This window comes from Natrix helvetica (genome assembly GCF_964273705.1).
Source record: "Natrix helvetica genome assembly, chromosome: 5".
In the NCBI taxonomy this organism is placed as follows: domain Eukaryota; kingdom Metazoa; phylum Chordata; class Lepidosauria; order Squamata; family Natricidae; genus Natrix; species Natrix helvetica.
The window spans coordinates 80,277,865-80,302,275 of NC_138551.1; the positions used below are offsets into that span (position 1 = coordinate 80,277,865).

A 24,411-nucleotide genomic window follows, 5' to 3' on the forward strand; every position below is an offset into this window, starting at 1 on the left:
CAGTATACTTCCGCTGGAGTGGGGATGGAATGGAGATTTTGTCCAAACCAGTCCGTTAGATTTTGAAGCTATGACGTTTTTCTTCTGCCTGGACCTCCTTTGCCTTCAATCCTTCTTTGGAAGATTATGCCATATTTTTCTGGTTTCACATCACATGTCCAAAATATTCTAACTTTCACTTTTTTATGGTTTTGATGATTTCTCTTGGCTTTCCCAGGCAGCTTATCACCTCATTTCTGATTTTGTCAACCCAAATTGACAAAACTTTACAGTTGCCTATAAATCCACAGTTGCCTTCATTGAATCAAAAATGTGTGTGTGTGTGTGTGTACTGTGTCTACAGAGATCACAGGTTTTATCTCTGTTGTTTGTGTGACTGTTAATTTTGCCATACTGTGTAATGTGACTAATTTCTTCTGCCACTCCTAACACTATTCGTGACAAAGAAGAGATGATTCCAAGTATTTGGGAAAGCTATACCAAATATTGAAAAATGAGGAGTTGAAAATGCAACACAAATATACACCGGCTATTTTCTTATCAACATTACTGTGTCTACTCTTACAAGAGAACTTAACATCAAAATATAAAAGGGATTTCTAACTATAGTACAAGTCCCTGCTACTAAATTTGGTTCAGAATATCTCCTTCCCAAAAAAATATATTTGTCATACTTTTTTCCCGAAGAACAAAAAGCAAAGCTTTAAAAAAGTAGAATTAGAAATAAAATAAACCAATGGCAGTAATCAATAATAAAAAGTTAATTGCTACAGTTCTTCTTTAATCCTAAATTTATTGCCTCAATAATGTTAATTTAATAATTTCTAGCTCAGCTCCCAGACAGAAGCATTTTGAGGTACTGCGATCTTTCGGATGGAGGGAAGCACCAGGAAGTCAGAGCATTTTTAAACATTAACTTTGAATAAAATATCCAAGCTATCGTAGGTTTGCTTCTTCATCCTTCAGGTAGAGGATTTTGCTTAAGTTTCAACAGATTGGATAAGAGTCCAAGTTTGGCCTGCAGATCTGAGCTTCCATAATTTAGTATGTAATATTGTAGTATTTGATAGATTAATGAAATTTATCTGAACATTCTATTTATTTTTTAAGATGGATTGTAAAAAATAAAAGCCTTTCCAAGTCAACAAATACAGGTAGTCTGTGACTTACAACCATTCATTTAGCCACTGTTTGTGCAAGAGTTTGTTGCATAAATTCAAATCGAGAAGCACACAGAGATAACTGATTCAGCTGGATTCTTAACTTCTTTATATACATAAGAATATATGAATAAATGTACAATATCAACAGGTGGTTCTTCCAAGGAAACACAAGGCATGAACACACCAGCAGTTAGTTTCATTTAAGCAGACAAGCCCAGAAAGACTGCTAGTCTACTTCTCAGAGCAGCAGACTGCTTAAGTTTCTGTTTCAATTCTCTGCAGATTCAGATCTGTTTAAGCTCCCATTGGCTGACTTAGTTCCTATGTCTATTCATTGGCTGATCTTGTTCTCATGTCTCTCCCAGTCATGCATATTTTAACAGTTTGAAGTTGCAAACAGCTGAAAAATGACTTGCAATTATTTTTTCATACTTAATGGCCATTGCATCCCCATGATCACATGATCAAAATTTGGATGCTTGACAGAGTTCATACTTATGATGAACCCTGGATTCATATGATCACATGGTGCAACTTTCTGACAAGCAAAGTCAATGGGGAAGTCAGATTCACTAACAATTGTGTTACTAACTTGAGAACTGCAGTGATACCTTTACAACTGTGGTAAGAAAGGTTGTAAAATGAGGCAAAATTCACATAATAACTGTCTCGCTGAGCAACAGACATTTTGGGCTCAGTTCTTGCAAGTCAAGGACTACCTATGTAAGAGAGTCTTAGGCCTATCAGAAGTAAGGAGCGCTCAGTTCACTTGTATCATCTCTCAAATAAGAGAACACAGAATTGCAACCTAAAAAATGTAAATTTTTGTAAGGGGAAAATCTGAAAAATTGTTGGTATTTGAAAAATAGAAAATAAAATTCTCATACTTGCTAATACACATTTATTCAGATAGAATGGCAGTTGTCATAATAATAAATGAAAAAGTAATAGTACACAGATAATAATTAAGATTGATCACTTTGGACAGAAGTGCAAGGGTTACACTTTTGATGTGAGCAGTTTCTTTCGTTATCAATGGCACTTTCAGCTTTCTGAGTCAAGCTCAGTCACTCAGAAGTGACTGTGGCTTAACAGCACTTAGCAAAAGCACTTAGACTTGTATACCGCTTCACAGTACTTTAGAGTCTCTCTAAACGGTTTACAGAGTCATCCTATTGCCCCCAACAATTTGGTTCCTCATTTTATCCACCTCAGAAGGATGGAAGGCTGAGTCAGCCTTGAGCTTGGTGAGATTCAAACTGCCAAATTGCAGGCACCCAGCAGGCAGCAGAAGTAGCCTGCAGTACCGCACTCTAACCACTGCGCCACCATGGCTCTTAAATAATAAAAATAATAATATTTTATTAAATAATAAATAGCAATGGAGCCCCAATCAGTTCTGCCAAGATCTGTAAGTTACTCAGTCCAAATATACATTTGCTTCATAATGGTTCATCAAATATTAGGCCTGTGTCACTGTCCCCATTGTTCATTAATATAATCATTGTTATTATCATTATTTTCCTACAAAGTTAATTCAGTGATGCCTTAGAAAAAGCTCTCTTTGTGTCAGCCTGACAGTTACAGCTCTGTTTTTTTCCAGCTGCAGTGTGCTGTGTCTGGCAGCCATAGAGACTGCAGCCTCCAAGAACCAGAGTGTCACTGGAGGATATTCATCTATCTTTTCCAGATGGTAAGGCACAGGAAGGAGAGAACAATGCATCACTTTTGATTGTGTGTTGCAAACATCTTTCCTAGCAAGTTAGAAGACTAAAACTGAGTTTATGAACTGCTGGGAAGGCTTGCAAAGTCTGTAGCTACATCGGGAAGACATATATTTATCGTGGCAGTTTTTTGTTAGAACTAAGATATAGTTCCAGCTGTGTAAGGGTTTGGGAAACCGAGAAAGTCTGATGGACATGTGGACTGATTTTTGATAGAAAAGCTGAAGGAATTTGCAAAATGGCTCCAGTTTCTGCAGAAGGAACAGATCTTTCTTGAGAAGGTGCGCTTGCGTAGTCACTAAAAGTTATACTGACTTGATGGTAAAAAATTAAATCAATCTGAAGCACAGGGCCACATGTAACTTTTATTTGTGGACTGTTAAGATTGACAAATGTAATAATTATACACACTCTGTGTGTGTGTGTGTGTGTGTGTAAATTCCAGGCCTTCACAATTTGAGTCATGCCTAGGAGAGTTTTCAGGCTTCTTGACTGTTTAGTAGCGTCTCTGAACTGTGGAACGACTGGTTATAGCACATATTTGAGAGTCAGTTTGGCGTAGTGCAGGGGTGTCAAACTCAAGGCCCGGAGGACCGCTCTGGAAACAGCAAAGGGCTGGCCTGCGATGCCTCTGCCAGCAAAAAATGAGCTCAGGAGGACTAGGGTGGCCCTCCCAAGCTCCGTTTTTGATGGCAGAAACTGTCACAGCCAAAAACGGAGCTAGGGAGCCTGTTTTCGCTGGCAGAGCACTCAGGCCACCACAGGTGTCCCCAACACGAGTGATGTTGAGTTGGTCAAGCCCACCCTGGCCATGCCCATTCTGCTCCCCCAAAGTCAAACACAACCCTGTTGCAGCCCTCAATGAAATCAAGTTTGATATCCCTGGTCTAGTGGAGAAGGCACCAGGCTAGAATTCTAGTCTGAACTTAGCCATGAAAACCAGTTGAATGATCTTAGGCCAGTCACTCTTTCTCAGCCCAACTTGCCTCACAGGGTAATTATTGTGGAGAAAACAAGAGTAGAAAGCTGTGTGGGATGTGTTCGCTGCCTTGAATTATTTGCAAAAGTAATAAAGGCGGAATACAAATAAATATTTATAAGATGATCTTGCAGAAAAATGATTGTTGCTACTTTGGAATATTGCTGTTATTTCAAGTATTGTGCATGAGAACCAATCAGTTTTTGTATCAGGGGCTGTGTCAAATCTGGGAGTCTTGTAGTGATTCATAAATGGGGAAATGGAAGCAAAAAAATCCAATGTTTGTATCTTAGTAAAATTAGTTTGGAAAGAAGTTTTAAAATATAACATGCTTTATATTTGAAAACTAAGAATTTTTATCTTCAGCATTATTTTCAAAGTCTGATATAACACTTGCTTATTGTTTTTTTCCTAATTCTATCTAGATGAGAAATGTGTCTTATATTGGCAACTAAAGGTAAAGGTTCCGCTCGCACATATGTGCTAATCATTCCTGACTAGGGGGTGGTGGTGCTCATCTCCGTTTCAAAGCCGAAGTGCAAGCCCTGTCCGAAGATGTCTCCGTAGTCATGTGGCCGGCATGTCTAAATATGCATGGAATGCTGTTACCTTCCCACCGAAGGTGGTTCCTATTTTTTCTAGTTGCATTTTTACGTGCTTTCGAACTGCTAGGTTGGCAGAAGCTGGAACAAGTAATGGGAGCTCACTCGGTTACGTGGCACTAGCGATTCGAACCACCGAACTGCTGACCTTTCTGATCAACAAGCTCAGTGTCTTAGCCACTGAGCCACTGCGTCCCCTGTATTGGCAACTAAAAATACATTATTTTGGTATTTAGTTGTTGAATTCTTTTAGTAATATTTATTATTATTATTATTATTATTATTATTATTATTATTGTTGTTGTTGTTGTTGTTGTTGTTGTTGTTGTTGTTGTAACATTCAAAGAAATGTGCAAGTTATTTTCATCCTTCTCAGCAGCTTCTTAGCTGTTTATTATGTTCTTGATTTTTAATGTAATTATTCCAGTCAACATTCCTAATACTGACATTGACTAATAAGGTAGAAGGGCATATTTCTGAATCATAAAATAATATATATATAAAATACCTTTAGAAGAATGTTAGCTTAGCATATCTGCAAAAAGCTTAATAAAAACCTTGATCTGCTTTTCTTCCAAGACTTAAAGATCTTGCCAAGTTCTCCACTTATGTAAAATACTAATAGAATGCATTTTCTTCTCTTGGTAACCACAGAGACCAGAACCCTGTGAATTAAAATTTTTGTTCATTATTTTTTTCTACTGTAATATACTAGGAATATTTTTATCAGTTAATTAATGTGTTTCCAGTGTGCTGAACATGCAGCTGAGTGTGAGTGACACATTTCTGTCCTAGGAAATGAAAAGTGTTGGCAGCTATTCCTGGTTTGTGTGCTCTTAGCACATTCTTTCAAAGAAATATCTTGCAATAGAAAAGTTGGATTAGATGGTTACATAGATGCTGTACATTTGAACTTTGGGGGTATCCTAGCCTATAAATAAAATTTTCCTCGCTTTTAAGGGCAACATATAGCCATTTCCTGGGGAGGAAAGCTATGGCTAATCTAGACAGCATACTAAAAAGCAGAGACATCACCCTGCCAACAAAAGTGTGTATAGTCAAAGCTATGGTTTTCCCAGTTGCAATGTATGGCTGTGAAAGATGGACTGTAAGAAAGGCAGAGTGCCAAAGAATTGAGGCCTTTGAACTATGGTGCCGGAGAAGACTCCTGTGAGTCCCTTGGATTGCAAGATGATTAAACCGGTCAGGCCTAGAGGAGATCAACCCTGATTGCTCTTTAAAAGGCCAAATCCTAAAAATGAAACTCAAATTCTTTGGCCACCTAATGAGAAGGAAGGACTTACTAGAAAAGAGCTGGGAAAGATTGAGGGCAAAAGAAGAAGGGGATGACAGAGAATGAGGAGGTTGGATGGAGTCACTGAAGTAGGCTTGAGATTAAATGGACTCCAGAGGATGGTAGAGGACGGGAAGGCCTGGAGGAACATTGTCCATGCGGTTGCGATCGGTCGGACACAACTTCGCAACTAATAACAACAAAGTAGTCATGTTAACGTAAGGCGCTGGTACACAGAAATATTTTTTGACGACAGATTGTAATTATAATGTCAGGCCTTCTGGGTAAATCAGACAGGAAACATGACTAGATGAGCTAATACTACTTTATCAGAAAGGATAAACAGAATCCTGCATGTTTGAAGGTACATTCCTGCCATCACTTTTAATCATCTGATTCATTAGGGCAGGTGCTTCTTCCTAGGTTTCTTCCTCTGAACTTTTTATGTCCCTGGGGGCTTCCCCTTCTTTTACTGATTAGGTTTCCTAAGTATATGTTCTATTTGTATTCTTCCAAGTTCTTCAGTTACCATTTGGAATTATTTAGATGATTTAGTTACTGGAATTTTTTTTTTTAATCTATGAATGATTTATTTAAATAAGATTATATCCCAACTTTAACCCTACCACTGCTCCAGTGGTTAATTTAGTAACACAGTTGTCAAGTGAAACTGGCTTCCGAATTGACTTTAATAATAATAATAATAATAAACTTTTATTTCTAGACCGCACCCTTTCCTAGGCAGGACTCGAGGCGGTGTACAGTCGTGTTAAAACCATATACAAATACATAGACATGAACATAGACGAAGACGTAGACATAGACGTAGACGGAGGAGGTAAAAAAAATATACTGTACAATTCTTAGTTAAAATACAAATACAATTAAAATTCCCTTAAAAAAATTCTCCAATAAAATGTTTGCCAGGAGGTGGAAGATGGAACTATCAATCAGCTAAGCCAGCTAGTCGGAACAGGTGAGTCTTGAGCTTCTGTCGGAAGGAGCGGAGGTCATTAGTAGTTCTAATATCGGGAGGGAGGTCATTCCAGAGGGTTGGGCCCATCACAGAGAAGGCTCTACTCCTAGGCGCCACCCGCTGGCACTGCTTGGCGGATGGCACCTGGAGGAGTCCTTCCCTGTGAGAGCGGATAGGTCGTAGAGATGTATGAGGTGAGATGCGGTCCCGCAGGTAACTAGGTCCCATGCCATGACTTTGCTTATCAGAAGGGTGCAATTGGTGATCACATGACCCCAAGGCACTGCAACTGTCATAAGTATGTTAAATATAAATGAGTTAATTGCCAAGCGTCTGAATTTTGATCACATGATCACAGGGATGCTACAATGGTTGTAAGTGTGAAAACTGTCATAAGTCTCTTTTTTCAGTGCCGTTGTAACTTCAAACGGTCACTAAATAAACTGTTGTAGGTCAAGGACTACCTTTATTCTGAAAAAAAGATGCATCTGGAAAAATGCCTTTCTAAATAGGAAAGTCTTTGATCAGCTGATGAAGGCTGCTATGGAGGGTGCTTAGATGGTCTTCTAAAGCTTGGAATTACTCAGTTCATTTTGTTATTGTTGAGTTCTTTTCTTTTGTTTCCAGGGAATTATCTATGGAGAGTCCCAATCAACCAGCTCAGGCTTGTCCCAAAGTGCTTTTTCCAAAAGGCAACTGGGCTTTCTTGGGTTTTTTCTTTGAAAACATTTTGCTTCTCATTTAAGAAGCTTCTTCAATCCTGAAGAAGAAGAGAACTCAAGAAAGTTCTTGGATGAGAAGCAAAACTTTAAAAAAAAATCAAGAAAGCCCTATTGATTTTTGGAAAAAACACCTTGGCTTCGAGGAGTTGTGCCCCTGCCACTAGTGGGATATCACAAAGGCACATCAGATCTGAAGGGGTGGGCAGGCAAGAAAGTGAAGTGACAATTTAAAGATGTTTGATCATCAGTTTTGGTTCCTAGGTCTGAAAACCTAGGAAACCTTAGTATGGTTTTCATTCCATACAATTATTACCCTGTTTCCCTGAAAATAATACCACCCTGGATAATAAGCCCAATTGGGCTTTTGAGTGCATGCACTAAAATAAGCCATTCCCTGAAAATAAGCCCTCCCTGAAAATATTGCAACACAGCATCAGCCATGAGGTGACCACACTCGCTGCCTCCTGCACCTCAAAAATAATAAGATCTCGAAAATAAGCCCAGGTGCTTATTTGGGGGAATAAGACCCTATCTTATTTCGGGGAAACATGGTAGGAACAAAGGTGCTTTTTCGGGAGGCAACTGAACTTCGTTGGTGTTCCTTGGAAGCCGTTTCGCTTCTCATCCCAGAAGCTTCTTCAGCTCTGACTGGATGGTGGGAAATGAAAGGATTTATATTCCTTGCAGACAGCTGGTTATTTGCATCCTTTTAGAGAATTGTTGAAGCACTTGGAGGCTTATCTGTGTCTCGAGTAGTGCTCCTGGTTCCTGTAGTCTACAGTTTTTCCATTTTCCCATTGTAATGGTGAAAATAGGAGGAGAAAGTAGTATTGGATATATTTGATGCCTTGAGTTAGTTATAAAAATAATAAAGTGAGGATTAAAAAAAAAACCATATTAAAATGACACAACTCAAATTTAAGGAAGCATGTTATATTTTTCTGTATCTCTTCTCTTTGGGTACAGTCTATTTTTTAGCTTGCTTAAAAATAACCAAGCCCTTAACAGTTAAAGAAGTTAATCTGTATTGAATTATAATACCTGGAATAGTAAAGACCATGGAAAATAGTATTTAAAGGGGATGGCAAGGCAGAACTTCCCCTGTTTGAATATATGACTCTTGAGCACCTGCCACAGGAGTTACATTATCTGTCTATTGCCATTTTGAGATAATAACCACTAGCGTCTGAAAGTTGTAACTCCAATTGCAGAAAAAAGAAAAAATGAAGCATTAATTAACATTAATTTTCCAAAAATGAGAAAAAATAGTATAAGAAAATGATGCTCCTGCACCCTCCTTAAATCCAAATACTCAAGTTCAAGAACAAATGAAATGGATTACTTTATCTACTAGGAAAGCCTAGTTCAAAACTAAAATAAGTAAATCATCTGGATAAATTAATAAAATATATTTTAGCATATAAACCAGGTAATCCAGAATCAAGCAGTAAAATAAATTTGAAATACTGCCAAACCATAAAAGAAGTAAAATAATTCCAAGAATTTATAATGAAAGAAGATACAGAATCATAAGAATGAAATATTTGGCTTTGAAATGAAGCTGAATAATGAAAACTAATAATTGCATTATCGAACCCTCTTTAAGAATTACATGCTAAGGAAAATATATTACAAATTATAATTCATATTAATAAACTAAATTTCCTAGTGTGCTGGAAGGATTATATTCCTAGAGATGCTGCATAGTCACCATAGATATATAAAATAGGATTAAATTCTATTTGAACTATTTTTAATGTCTCAATCTGCATGTCCTGAACTAATAGCCTTCCAGATTTTGCTGAATTATAGTATACTACAGTATTAAACATGGTGAGTGAGGCTTTTAGGGAGTTATTTTTAGCAACATTTGGAGAACATTATATTCCAACCCATTGTCTATATAATAAAAAAAATAATTGCCATAATAATTAGCTACTAATTGGTCTATATTTCCCCTGTTGAGTTTTTACAAAGCATTGTTATAAAAAATCTTTTCATATTACTGGCTTTTATCTTGGTTTTCTCAAATAAAGAAATACCAAGCTTGAAAAGGTGTGATGGATTGTAATATTCTACTCTCCAGTGTGAAATAAAGTATTATAAGGGAAGTTAAATCACCAGAAGGGTGATGGGGCAAATTGATTTGAATAATTATATAGTATTGCGTATATAACAAAAAATAAAGAATAAAGCACAATATTACCAATATAACAACCTACCTTTAGGGAAAAGGTGTTAAGGTTTACTGATTATTATTTTTTACCTTAAGACTGAAAGAGTAAATAAAATTTATAAAGGGCATTGTATAATATAACTTACGTTGTATTAAATGTTAATATTATGTTTTTGAGTTTAAGTAAAACTTTAGAAATGAAGAAATGAATAATGATGGTGTAGTTAGTGTTGTTGTTAGTTTGTTTTATTCCTGTCCTCTACCATCCTTTAGAATCCATTTAAGCTCACCTCATTCTGTTGTCTCCTTCTTTTGCCCTCAATCTTTCCCAGCATGAGGCTCTTTTCCAGTGAGTCCTTCCTTTTCATTAGGTGGCCAAAGTATTTGAGTTTCCTCTTCAGGATCTGGCCTTCTAAAGAGCAGTCAGGGTTGATCTCCTCTAGGACTGACTGGTTTGATCGCCTTGCAATCCAAGGGACTCGCAGGAGTCTTCTCCAGCACCATAGTTCAAAGGCCTCAATTCTTTGGCGCTCAGCCTTTCTTATGTAGTTAGTATGTACATACAATTGCCACATAATATGCCAAATTTTCTTCTCTTGAGACGATTCCCCATGGAAACATTCCTGATCAGCTTTGGGATTCCCCGTGTAATTTCTGAAGTACATTGAAAACAAGCCGGCACTTAGTCACTAGAATTGGCTGATAGAAATATGGGGTTATTAGTTGTCTGCCTTCTGATATCACTGAACACCCTGAAAGACTGAATTGTTTTTGTTTTTTTAAATGGAATTCTGGTTATGACCTTGGCTAATTCAAATATGCAACTTTGAACAGTCACTGAACCAATGATTGCTGAACAAGGACTGTCTGTATATGACTGAATGATTCAAGGCTGTTGTACTATAAAGAAGTAGAAGACAGCTCTGTGTGTGTGTATGTGTTTGTAAGTGTATGTGTGTCATTGTTTACAATAGAACAGCCCCCACATTATACTGGATTTCATTAAACCAGCGGTCTCCAATCTTGGCAACTCTAAGACTTGTGGATGTCAATTCCCAGAATTCCTCAGCCTGCTTTGCTGAGGACATTTCCCCCCTATAAATAAATACCAGGACAATGCCAGGTTATCAGCTAGTTTCAGATAAATGGAAAGAAGTAACACTGACTAAAATAGTATTGATAGGCCATGGAACCTATTATTCTCAGCCCAAATCTTGAATGCAGATCTGGAATTTATCTAAGGGTCTTAGAGACAAGAATTAAGAGTTTTAAACAAGTCTCAGTTCTTGTGGCTTTTAAAGAAGCACTACAAACAAACTGCTGTTTTCAGAGAGCTGTGAATTATTTGTCTCATTCACAAATCAGGCTATAAAAAATAGTTCTTTCCATGAAATAGTTATATACTGAATTGGTAAGAGTTGGCAACAGTCAAGATTCTCCTCCTCTCTTCCCTCCCCCACCCCTTTATAAAATAGGAAAGGAACTAAGGGATTTTTTTGGTATGTATTGGACATATTAATTCATTTTAATTAATTGATTGATTCAAAATGTCTGGGAACATGGCAAACTTATTCAATTAATATTCAGCATTAGGTGTTGGCTGCTTTTATTTAACTATTCTGAAAATATCCGGCTGGAAAAACAGGTGTGGAAGTGAAATCTTAAAATCTTGGTATCAACTGAATGAAAATAAAACTTATTGGGTGCAGAACAAAAAAAAATTAAGGCTAAATGCTGTATATATGTTGAAATGGAAGACTTGCTAATAATGTAGCAGTTCATTAAAGTTACAGCAACAGATAATAACTATTGCAGTCACATAAATAATATCTTCCTAGATTAGATCCAGCCCAATACAGGACACCATCCTGTTTCCCAAAAAGGTGATTAAACACTTCTGGAAAATAAGGAATCTACTGCAATTCTTGCTATTTTAACAATGTCTTGCTATTGCGTATAATTATCTGGTTTTGGAACTATGCTGTCTTCCTGGAAGTTCTAAGTGGCCATTACGACTAGTTGCTAATGGTGCTTTCTTGAAATGTATCTCATTCTGTTTTAAAGTGTGAATTGCTGTGATTGTCATCTCATTTTTCAGAAATAGTTCCAATAGTTTTAGTACATAGTGTGTGAATAAGTATTTTTTCTCACTTAACTCAAGTTGTTGAACATTCATCTTTGGTGGGAAGATTCAGGGTTTTTTTATACAGGTAGACCTCCACTTACAACAGTTTGCTTACTGACTGTTCAAAGTTACAATGGCATCTTAAAAAGGGAGTTATGACCAGTTTTTCACACTTATAACCGTTGCAACATCCCCATGGACACGTGATCAAAATTCAGATGCTTGGCTACAGACTCACATTTATGACGGTGTTGTTGGGACATGTGGTCCCCTTTTGCGACCTCCTGATAAGCGAAGTCAATGGGAAAGCCAGATTCACTTTACAACCGTGTTGCTACTTTAGCAACTGCAGTGATTCACTTAGCAAATGTGGCAAGAAAAGTTGTAAAATGGGGCAAAACTCACTTAACAAATTTTGCACTTAGCAACGAAATGTTGGGGTCAATTGTGGTCGTAAGTTGAGGACTACCTGTATTTTATCTGGGTTGAGAATAATTATTTGTATCAACCAAAGTAATCAGCTTCAGTTTCCATGCGCTAAATAACTAAATAAACCCAGCTTCAGTCATATCTTCATCCATCTTCCTTGTCACGATGTTAAAAGGTTTGCTAGGCCTGAACTGCCTAAACTGACACTCAAGAGTTAAACTAAGAAAGCTTTATTGCGCAGGTCATAAAACAAAAAAGGGTTCTTATCTGAAAGTGATTTATTGCGCACGCGTTACACTTTCCAAAAATTCCTCTCTTCTTTGTTCGTCAGCCAACTTTTGGCTGACGAAGCTTTCATTATCAAAATGTAACTAATTAGTTATTTTCTGTTTTATTTTATTATTAAAGTTTGTTTATTAATTAGAATACTTTTAAAGACTTATTTTTCTCAATATCTCAAAAGATATGCAGAAGGGAATCAGCCACGGTCCATCGGTCTCTAACAGGGTTTTTTTTCCCCTGACAACTTGGTAGCAGAGGTTTGGTTGACAACTTGGTAGCAGAGTTTTGGCTTTTGATGATACCAGCTGAGATGGTTACAATTTATGGCTGTATTTTCCCTTCATGCTATCTAAAGATAACCGACTAAGCCTAATTAGCAATGTCGGAGAAAAAGAAAAAAAAGAAAAAGAAAGATGGGGCGAGCACAGATGGATCAGCTTCCTCTGACAAGGAGGCTCCCTCGGACACAGAGAAGCAAGATCAAAACGTGCTTCAGGAACAACAAATTCCTTCAGGTGCCGAGCCAAATATGGGAGAAGGAGCTACAGGACGCGACATCCACGAAACGAGGTCAGTGGTTCCTCCTTCTAAAATATCTCCAGGAGATTATGAATTTTTGGGGGCCAAGCCAAAACTTCCCACTCTGCCAGAGCCACTCCATTCCCAGACCCTCGCAGATTATCAAACGATTGATGAATGGCAACTGCCGGCACAGAAAAATTCCTCCCACGCAGAAAGCAAAGTTTATGAAATTCCCCCAGATGGTGAGCAAGAAATGCAAAGCTATCTAGATCAAATAGAACTGTTTGAAAAATATGCTAGGGAGGCGAGAGTGTGTTTTGAAGAGATAAGGCGAAGTAGAAGAAGCTCCCCCACTCCCAAAATGTCTGAGGACGCCATCTTGTCTTCTTCAAAACAACAGCCTAAGACACACCCCACAGAGTTCATTGGTCAATTAGAACAAAGAGACATGTACACGTCACCGAGGTCACGTGGTCCCTTTGAGTCAACTGAACTCCCGCATACGTATAGAAAGGAGAGGCAGCCAAGAAGTGAAGCTGCACTGCCATCTGCTGGCGGAAAAAAATTATTACAGCAAAAGATTAAGCAATTGGACCAGATTTTCAGAGATATGTCTATGAGTCCTTTAGAAGCCAAAACTTTGTCTCCAAAGGTTAAGTCTTCAATACCCCCTGGCGGTGTGGAATTCTCCCTAGATGGAAAAAGGCAAAGCCAGAGGCAAATTCGAGGAAGCCAATTTGATGTTGCCACGCAAAGGCCAATGATGCAACCCCAGCATCCCCTGGTTCAACAACCAGCTTTGCAACCAGAGCAACAAATTGTTCCTCAGCAGGTATTCACAGTCACCCCCTTGACTGGTGAGTCCAAATTAAAGGAGTCAGGAGAGAATTATAAAGCCTGGGTCAGTGAAATTGCGCTCTTGCTTCGAAGAGAAGGCACATATTCCATGGTTTTTGATCCTCCCCGTCAACCCTGGACACCTGCAATAAGAAACCTTGAAAACAGAGCTATCACGACTTTACTCATGTCAATGGAAATTGAGATCCAAGGTATCTTTCCACCTGATGCAACTGCCCAAGAAATATGGGCTATTTTGGAAGATTGCTACAGGCCCGTTTCAATTGAATCCTCATGTTTGCTCATGTCTGAGTTCCATGGTTCGAAGTTGAAACCTGGTGAACGAATTGGTGGACATTTGACCAAACTGAAAAGAATGAGAAGTGAATTGAGACAAAATGGCCATGTAATCGATGATATCCAAATGATTAGCATCATCATTAACTCATTGAATTATGAATGGAAAGATGCTGTTGCAAAGATTAACTACGTGCCTATTGCTCAACGCACAGTTAACCACGTTTGCAGACTTTTAGTGGAAGACGAAGCTATCAGGTTAGCTACCCCACATCTGCACCGGCCTCCAGCACCAAAGGCTCCAGCCAGACGTCCCTTCCGAGGAAGAGGCTACGCTCCAAGGATGCCAAAATGCTACACCTGCAACCGTGTGGGACATGACACCCGGGATTGTCCCCAACGAGTTCCAGCTCCCGCCACGTACCAGCCCAGAGGAACAGATTCCAGAGGCAGAGGTAGAGGCGGAAGACAAGGTCGTCGTGGTCCAAGGCGTGATTCACAAGCTCCACTTGCAACACTGGCCATAACCAACGTTCCACAACCTGATCCAAAGTTCGACAGACGTCTTTTGTGGACTTTAGACAGTGGAGCAGCTGTGCACGTTACCCACAGAAGGGAACTTTTCACAGAGATGGGCGAACCAGAGCCCGAGTATCGAGAACTGTATTCCTTCACCAACCACACTTGCAAGGTTATGGGAAAAGGAACTGTTTACATTGAAGAGCTCGATACACACATCCCTGATGTTTATTACATACCTTCAGCAACCAGTAATTTGCTTAGTCAAAGTCACTTGTCTAGAGAGTTAAAGTTCCAGGTTCACCACCTCGAAAAAGCAAGTTACTTAGTTAAAGATGGTGATATTGTTGCTGAAACCATGCTGATTGGTGGTGTTTATTACTTAAAGCCAAAGCCTAAAGGGCAAGCACAGGCAAGTATGCAAACTCCAAAAAGGCACAACGCAAACCCAGAGAGAGTTGTCCCAGAGAGAGAAAGCGTTACTGTGCCAAAGGCTCCTAAAGCCAACAAACAAAGAAAACAGAAACAGATTGCTCAAAGCAAGCCTGAGGGTCCTCATGAAACTGTTAATGTTGAGAATTCACTAACTGGTAAACCTTTGCATTCCAGGTGTATTCACAAGTGGCACAGAAGATTGGGGCATGCCAGTTTCCGTGTTCTTAGAAAGATGCCGGAGTTCGCAAAAGGTTTGGATCTAAAGGGGTGTAAGGTGTTTTTGGATTGTGCGGTTTGCAAAAAGGCTAAATCCAAGGCGGCTGCAATTCCCAAACACGCTACACGCCGGTCAACACGCATTTTTGATTTGGTACACACTGACATAGTGGGTCCTTTCCCACCAACACTTGGTGGCAGAAAGTATTTTTTAACAATTGTAGATAATCATTCTAGATATGGATTTGTATATCCTATGAGAGAGAAATCTGAGACCTTTCAGATCTTTAAAGACTTTGCAGCGTTTGTTTCTACACAATACCAAGTTCGCATCGCCAGAATCCAGAGTGACCGTGGTGCAGAATTCATGTCTCAGCGTTTCCAGGACTGGATGCGTAAGAATGGAATTCTTCATCAGACATCTGCTCCATATACACCGGCTCATAACGGAGTCGTAGAAAGAAGACAAGGGGTTCTACAAACCATGATGCGTTGTCTTCTAGAAGATGCCAATCTCAGTAACGCATACTGGGGTGAAGCAATCAAATATGCAAATTACATTGTCAACCGTACTTGGAGCAGTGTACTCAATCAAACTCCTTTCTACATGCTCTATGGCTACAAGCCTAATCTCAAGAACCTCCATATTTTTGGTTCATATGCTATGGTGAACACTCCCTTAAGTCAAAGAAGAAAGGGAGGTGCAGTAGCAAAGAGACTGAGATTTATGGGTATTGATGATAATTCAAAATGGTACAAATTCATTGATACTAAACATGTGATTGTCATTTCACAATCTGCTAATTTTGAGGAAGACATTGACTGGTCCAGGATTCATTCCAATGATCCTGAAGTTTATTTTCCTAGAGATGGTGTTCCAGATGCCACGCAGCCTGATGACAATTCGCAGGCAGATATTCCTTCTACCAGTTCTTCACAACCTGATGTTCCGTCTTCTCAAGCCGCGGATGCTGATGCTAGCGACGAACGTGAGGACGAGGATGATGATGAAGAAGAAGAAGACTGGACTGATGTTCCTAGACGCTCCAAGAGGGCCACAAAAGGAATCCCTCCACAACGTTATTCATGGCAACTGACAAAAACACCATTACCTTTGATTTGCAACGTTACTCTTCCTCCAGAGACATTCACACAAATCAAACAGCTTCCTGATTCAGAACAAGACAAGTGGTATGATGCAATGCAGGATGAAATGGACAGTTTAAAGAAACTTAATGTATTCACACCTGCAAAACCTCCAGCAAACAAGAAAGTCATTGGCACCCGATGGGTCTACAGAATCAAGAAGAAACCAAATGGTGAGTCTTTATACAAAGCCAGACTGGTAGCTCAGGGTTTCGCTCAACGTTATCCTGAGGACTACACAAACACTTACTCACCAACAGTCAGAACTGAAAGTGTAAAAATTGCCTTAACCACTGCAACTATTCTTGGTTTAGAAGTTTTCCAATTTGATGTGGACACAGCTTATCTACATGCAGACCTAGATGAAGAGATCTACGTGAGAAGCCCTCCAGGATTCCGAAAGCAAGAAGGGGATACCTGGTTCCTGAACAAAAGTCTTTATGGTCTGAAACAGTCAGGTTTAATGTGGTATTTATGTCTTACTGACAAACTAAATTCAATGGGCTTTATTAAGTCCGAAACTGATGAATGCGTGTTCACAAAAAGATCTAACAATGCATATGAGATAATTCTTGTTTATGTTGATGATATTGTTTATATTGGTCCAAATAAGAAAATGAGTGAGATTTTTGCTAAAAGTTTGCAGAGATACTTCACACTAAAATCTTTAGGACACATTAGCACTTATTTAGGTGTTCAAATTGAAAAGACACAGAAGGGGTTTAGTCTTTCACAAGAGGAGAAAATTGACCACATTCTACATCATTGCAACATGAAAGATGCTAGCACAACAAAGACACCCATGCAAACAGATTTTCACAACTTAACACATGAACTAAGTCCTGAGTTCGAGGATCAAACACTTTATCGTTCAGTCATTGGTTCACTATTATACATTAGTAGTTGGACCAGACCTGACATCGCACTTAGTGTTAATCTTTTATCACGACACGTAGGTAAGGCAACACAATTTCATTGGTCATGCATTAAGAAGTTGTTGAAATACCTAAAACACACTAAACACATGAAGTTATTGCTAGAACCAACACACACTGATCAACCAAAGTTGATTTGTTTTGCCGACGCCGACTGGGCGAGCGACAAGAAGTCACGCAAAAGCACTTCTGGTTACATGATGTTCCTAAATGGTTGTCCTGTTTACTGGCAAGTGAGAAAACAGAGTTTTGTTTCATGTTCATCTACTGAAGCTGAATATGCTTGTGTTTCAGATGCTTGTAATTCTCTAACGTGGTTTGATGCTTTGATCACAGATATCTGGACACGTCCGATTCGACCAATCACTGTGATGGAAGATAATGTATCTGTTGTTTATATTTCTGAGTCACATTTTACAGGTTCTAGGTCCAGACACATTGACATTCGTTATCAAAACACAAAGCAATTAGTTAAGCAAGGTTTTGTTAAATTGCAATATGTTTCTACACATGATCAGATCGCAGACATGCTTAACAAACCACTTGCCGCAAATCAACACGAATATCTGCGAAAGAAGATGTGCCTTAATTGATGATTTGATGACGTCAGCCCAGACTAGCAAAAGAAGGGGTGTCACGATGTTAAAAGGTTTGCTAGGCCTGAACTGCCTAAACTGACACTCAAGAGTTAAACTAAGAAAGCTTTATTGCGCAGGTCATAAAACAAAAAAGGGTTCTTATCTGAAAGTGATTTATTGCGCACGCGTTACACTTTCCAAAAATTCCTCTCTTCTTTGTTCGCCAGCCAACTTTTGGCTGACGAAGCTTTCATTATCAAAATGTAACTAATTAGTTATTTTCTGTTTTATTTTATTATTAAAGTTTGTTTATTAATTAGAATACTTTTAAAGACTTATTTTTCTCAATATCTCAAAAGATATGCAGAAGGGAATCAGCCACGGTCCATCGGTCTCTAACAGGGTTTTTTTTCCCTTGACATTCCTAAATCCAAAGCTTTTGCCCTTTCCTTATACGAATAAGTGCTCTAACTGATGGGATCTTCAGTCACCCAATTTCTTATGTTCGCCATCTGTGTAATGTACTTTTTGAAATGTAGTCATGGGAACAATAAAGCAATTACATTTAATTGTAATGAATTAATTTGGGGAAGTACACGAGTTAATTTGTTAAGAAAGTACAATATCATGTTAGTCTGTGGCAATAATAATGCCCGCTGATGATACAGTTACTTCTCGACTTCTGACCTCAATTGAGTCCAACATTTCTGTTGCTAAGTGAGACATTCGTTAAGTAGCTTTGCCCCATTTTACAACTTTTCTTGCCGCAGTGAATCACTGCAATTTTAAATTAGTAACATGGTTGTTCAGTGAATGCAGCTTCCACATTGACTTTGCTTGTCAGAAGGTCGCAAAAAGTGATCACATGACCTTGGGGCATAGCAACGGTCATAAATATGAGTCAGTTGCTAAGCGTCTGAATTTTGATCATGTGACTATGGGGATGCGGCAATAGTTGTGTGAAAAACAGTCATGTCACTTTTCAGTGCTGTTGTAACTTTGAACGGTCACTAAACAAACTGTTGTAAGTCAAGAACTATCTGTATTTGTTTGGTTACATGCAGTCAGTAGTACTGAAGCATAGTATGATTCTGTTGCATGGTGTTCTGACCTAGGTTTCCCCAGCAGCACGAAGCCGAGTCCTCATCCTGATAAACCCCTTTTTTTGGATTTACAGTGAATTCCTCTCCAGCAAAGTCTTTCCTCTCCTACAATCTTTTTAGATAGTTCACAACTACCTTTTATCAGGCTTGGAGAGTGGCCAGGCCAATATCTTTCAGACATCGCAATACTTGGCAAGAATGCAGGAATGAACTAATTGTCTCCTGCAAATGCCCCTCCCCTTTTGCTCCTCTTTTATTCCCTCTGGGAGGGGCCATTACTCCCAAGTCGACCCTTGTTCCTCAGCTGTTCCCTTCGTCTGGCAACTCTGAGCATGTGCACAGTGGGAACAGGCTCCAGCTGTTCGTCTGCCTCACTGATGTCTGACTCCGAAGGCAGCTGATAATTGTCAGACGACCCTGGCACCATCTCTGCTTCTGATGCAGAGCACTCGTCAGAGCCTTCTCCAGACTCCAGGACTGGCCCTGTTCCTCCCCAACCTCCTAACTGTCCAAATCTGCTTCCAGCTCTGTTGGTCGGCCACAACACATGGTTTCAAGGGTGAAATCCTGAAATGAAAAGTGGAACAGACACAGACCAGAGACAGAAGAGAGTTTAACCCTCTAAAGTTTGTACTGGAGGTTGGGATTTCTTTGCCATTTAAATTTGGGAAGAGGAAATGTGCTTATTGCAATATACAGCTTGCTTATTATGGATTTAATTCAGTGCTTAACTGTATTGTAGGCTTATTAAAAGGTACAATACAAAAGGTATTATTTTTGGTCTACTTCCAAAAACCACATGGCTGGAATTTGCTATTTTCATAGTTGCCAAATTCTTCATTGAGCTTTTTGCTAGCGTGAAAAATCTCTTTCCTGCTTAGTCCTTTTCAGCCATTGGCGTCTGTCTGAAGTTAGAATATTTTGCTCAAGTAAGTATATACTTACTTATATTTGCCTATTCAGTTTGGAAGGAATTCTATGGAACTCAAAAGTCAATCTGATAATTTATTATTCTTCCTGCTTCTAAAGTGCATCCAGTAATTTTACATTGTTTGTCTTTATTTAATTAAATGCTATATAAGGGATAAAAACTTCTTTGTGTTCAGCATGGAGTCATATGCGTAGCTTCTGAGTCTTCGCAGACAACATCCTCAAAATTGCAAAAGTTCGCCTTTCTATCTTCAGTCCGCAGAGACAAATGTGGAATACCTCCCACCACAAAATGCCATTGGCTTCCTTAATTGTGCTTATTCATCATAGGCCCATTTGATAGTGTTTTTCCCCTGTCATCTGGGATACAAGATTTTATTAGCATTGTAGGGAATTAGACTAGGGAGAGACTCGGATCTCATAGTAAGTGCTCTATGTTTTTTGAAAATTCCCCAAACTAATATAGTAGTACACACCAAACCTTAAAAGCCCCCTAAAGGGAATAAAGCAATTGCCCGCATTGTTATGCTGACATCTAATGACGAATTCCCCTTCCCCCTATATTTGCCAGTAGAATTACACTTATTCAAAGTAAATCTATAGAGCGGCTTAGCATAACACAGTCTGTCCCAATGGAAATTGGCACATGGAATTTTCTCAAAGTAATCATTGTTGAGATAATGATTTGCATTTTACTGAACTCCTTCTCAGTGTCTTTCATTTTATTGATCCAGATCTTGTTCAGTCGGCTTGCTGTCATAAGCATGTTCAGATATCTTCTATGGAGGATTCTTTCAAATACAATCACGCTTTCATCTTTTTACAGAGTGCTGCATATCAGCAAGAGACGTAAAGTTGGCTTTATTTGAACTTGATGGATTTCCCTGTGACAGCACTGGATCTGTGCATATATTTTTTGAGATTTATTTTTTTAAATCCCACTTTTACTATTTTTATAAATAACTCAAAGCAGTGAACATGCTCAAAACTATTTCCTCCTCCTATTCCCCCTCCCCTCCTCAACAATAATCCTGCAAGGTGAGTTGGGCTGAAAGTGAATGACAGCCCGAAGTCATCCATCTGGTTTTCATTCCTGGTTTCTGTCCTTGTGCTTTAACCACTAGACCAGTGGTCGGCAAGCCGCGGCTCGCGAGCCAAATGCGGCTCTTTGCACATTTTAATGCGGCTCTTCAGTGTGCCGGGCGCCCGCTCCCCTCCCTCCTCTCGGGCTTCGGAGGGAAGCTTCTGCAAAAGCCGGGTGACAAGTCTCCCAGGCTGTAATTTGCCGAGCTGTATGCGCGCGCCTGTTTTCCACAGCGTGGAGCAGCGGCGAGATTCTGCGCGGCGAGCGATGATTCCGGGGGCCATCAGTGGGGGGGCAGGGTCTCCCCTCGCGTTCCTCATCTTCCCGGATGGCCCCTGGAATCATCGCTCGCCACGCAGAATCTCGCCGCTGCTCCCAGGCTGTAATTTTCCGAGCTGTGCGCACGCGCCTGTTTTCCACGACGTGGAGCAGCGGCGAGATTCTGCGTTGCGAGCGATGATTCCAGGGGCCATCCGGGAAGATGAGGAACGTGAGGGGAGACCCTGCCCCCCCACTGATGGCCCCCGGAATCATCGCTCGCCGCGCAGAATCTCGCCGCTGCTCCACGCCGTGGAAAACAGGCGCGCGCGTACAGCTCTGTCAGTCTCTCTCTGATTCCCTCTCTCACTCCCTCTCTCTGTTCCTCTCTCTGTCTGTCTGTCTCACTCTCTCTCTCACACACACACACTGTGGTCACCTTGTTGAGTGTTCCAATCACATTTGAAACACTCAACAACTGGCCTGCATTTATGGTATTTTGCAGGATCTATGCTGCAAAATACCATAAATGCAGGCCAGTTGTTGAGTGTTTCAAATGTGATTGGAACACTCAACAAGGTGACCACAGTGTGTATGTGTGTGTGTGTGAATGAGACAGACAGACAGAGAGAGGAACAGAGAGAGGGAGGGAATCAGAGAGAGACTGACAGACACACACACACACACACACACACACACACACACACACACAGAGACAGAGGGGGAGGGAGGGAGAGAAAGATAGACAGACAGAGAGAGAGACACACACAGAGTGATTAAGTGAATGAGTGAGAGACAGACACATCCACATACACAGAGTGACAGAGAGAGAGGAAGGGAGGGGAGAGAGACAGACAGACAGACACACACACACACACACACACACACAGAGTGAGTGAGAGACAGACAGACAGACAGACACACACACACACAGAGTGACAGATGGGGGAGAGAGGAGAGAGAGACAGAGATACAGAGAGACAGACCGACAGATAGACACCCAGAGAAAATGACAGAGGGAGACAGAGAGGGAGGGAGGGAGAGAGAGACAAAGAGCCAGAGAGAGAGAGAGAAAGAAAAAAAAAGTGGGAGAGAGAGATGAAATTAAAAACAACATACAAACCTGACTTACTCAAACTATCCAAGGAAATGCAAGGCCAATGTTCACATTAGTGGTTGTGACTTTGTCAGTCATTGTCAGGATGTAATTTTGTCTACATTGTAAGGCAAATTTTACGGAATTTAACGTTATCGATAAATAATATCGTTCTAAAGTTTTTGTTTTATTAGTTGTGTTATTTGTATCCTCCCGACCTATGTGGATACTTGCATGCAGAATATTCTCAATAAAAACTTATTGAAACTAAAATCAGTGTACCATCCTATGTATTTTCTGTTTTAAAAATGCGGCTCTCAAAATAAATTTCAATCGTGGTTTTGGCGAGATTTGGCTCAGTTGAAAAAAAAGGTTGCCCACCACTGCACTAGACCAAACAGTCATTCTTAGTTGTTCTTACCTCTTGTAAAATGCTTTTTGCAGAAGAGCTTATGTTGAAAATATTGAAAAGTGGAGCTTCAGGTAGACCAGGGGTGTCAAACTCGTTTTCATTGAGGGCTGCATCAGGGTTGTGTCTGACCTTGGGGGTCGTGGGGGAAGAGGGCAGGGCAAGGGTGGGCGTGGGAGTGACATTGAGGCTCTATTTTTGGCTGTGACAGCCTCCTGGAGCCCTCTGCGAGCAGCCTCCCTAGGGTCACAGGCAGAGGGCTCCAGGAGGCTCTCATGGCCAAAAACAGAGCCTGGATGGACCGCACATGCCCTCTCCAAGCTCTCTTTTCACTGGCAGAGGCACAGCAGGCCAGTCGGTTGCTGTTTCCAGAGTGGGCCTGCGGGCCAGATCTAAGCACCCGTGAGCCAGATTCGGCCCACAGGCCTTGAGTTTGATACCCCAGTGGTAGACAAATCCTGTGACTCATGGTGGACTGCATTAATTTTGTGTGAACGTTACTATAATTTTCTTTGAATTTGGGCAGAATAGCATATGAAAAAAAATATCTAGCTATATTTTCTTTTTAATGGCCTTTTAAACTTGGCATGGTAGTCCTTCAGTTATGACCACAATTGAGCCCAAAATTTATTGTTGCTAAGGGAAACATTTGTTAAGTGAGTTTTGCCCCGTTTTTATGACCTTTGTTGCCAAAGTTGTGAAGTGAATCACTGCAGTAGTTAATTTAGTAACACAGTTGTTAAGTGAATCTGGCTTCCCCACTGACTTTGCTTGTCAGAAGGTTGTAAAAGCTGATCACATGACTCCAGAACATTGCAGCCGTCATAAATATGAGGCACTTGCCAAGCATCTGAATCATGTGACCATGGGGATGCTTTAATGGTCATGTGTGAAAAATGGTCATAAGTCACTTCTTTCATCCCCATTGTAACTTTGAATGGTCACTAAATATACTGTTGTAAATCAAGGACTACCTGTATTTGGCTCTTTTGAGGACGCTTAATTTAAAAATCACCCTCAAGCTTTTTAAAGCTGATACTTATTATCCTAACTCTTACATAGAGCATAATTAAACCAAAATATTAATTACCAGATCTTGGGAAAGAGACCATCAAAATTCCTAGGAAAGCAATTTCAAGAAATGAAATTAACGTTCAGTGTTGCTCTGCAGGTAGACACTTACAAAAGTCACAACATGGGCAAGGCTCTGTGTGTTTAAATGCTGACTGATGTTTCATTTTCATCCTCAGGTTTTGACATAGCTAATATTAATAACTAGGATTCCTCCTGGAATCTCAACTCGAGAAAAAAAGATATTATGTTTTTTGAGGGAGATTTTAATGCCCTAGTGCAGTGATGGCGATCCTTTTTGGCTGCCGTGCCAAAAGCGGGGGGACCACAGGGAGATCGTGCGCCAGCGTGCCACATCCATCACATACTATGTGAGCTACCCCCTGCGCACGCATGCACCCGACCAGCGCCCCCCGCTTTTGCTGCAGTTTTTCCACCCTCTCCAGTCTCCAGAGGCTTTCTAGGAGTCTGGGGAGGGTGAAAACAGCCTCCCCACCCCCTCC

The 24,411-nt window shown here is 40.1% G+C and overlaps 1 protein-coding gene across 4 annotated transcripts in view; it reads left to right on the forward strand.

Moving 5' to 3' along the window:
• SGMS1 (sphingomyelin synthase 1) overlaps window positions 1-24,411 on the forward strand; it is a 101,792-nt gene that overhangs the window by 13,212 nt on the left and 64,169 nt on the right. Inside the window, exon 2 of one of the 4 annotated variants that reach the window (XM_081955698.1) lies at window positions 2,767-2,856. The exons of the other annotated variants lie outside the window; for them this stretch is intronic. The gene's annotated coding sequence lies outside the window, so the exon portion shown is untranslated. The remainder of the gene's footprint in view (window positions 1-2,766; window positions 2,857-24,411) is intronic. 4 annotated transcript variants of the gene reach the window in all.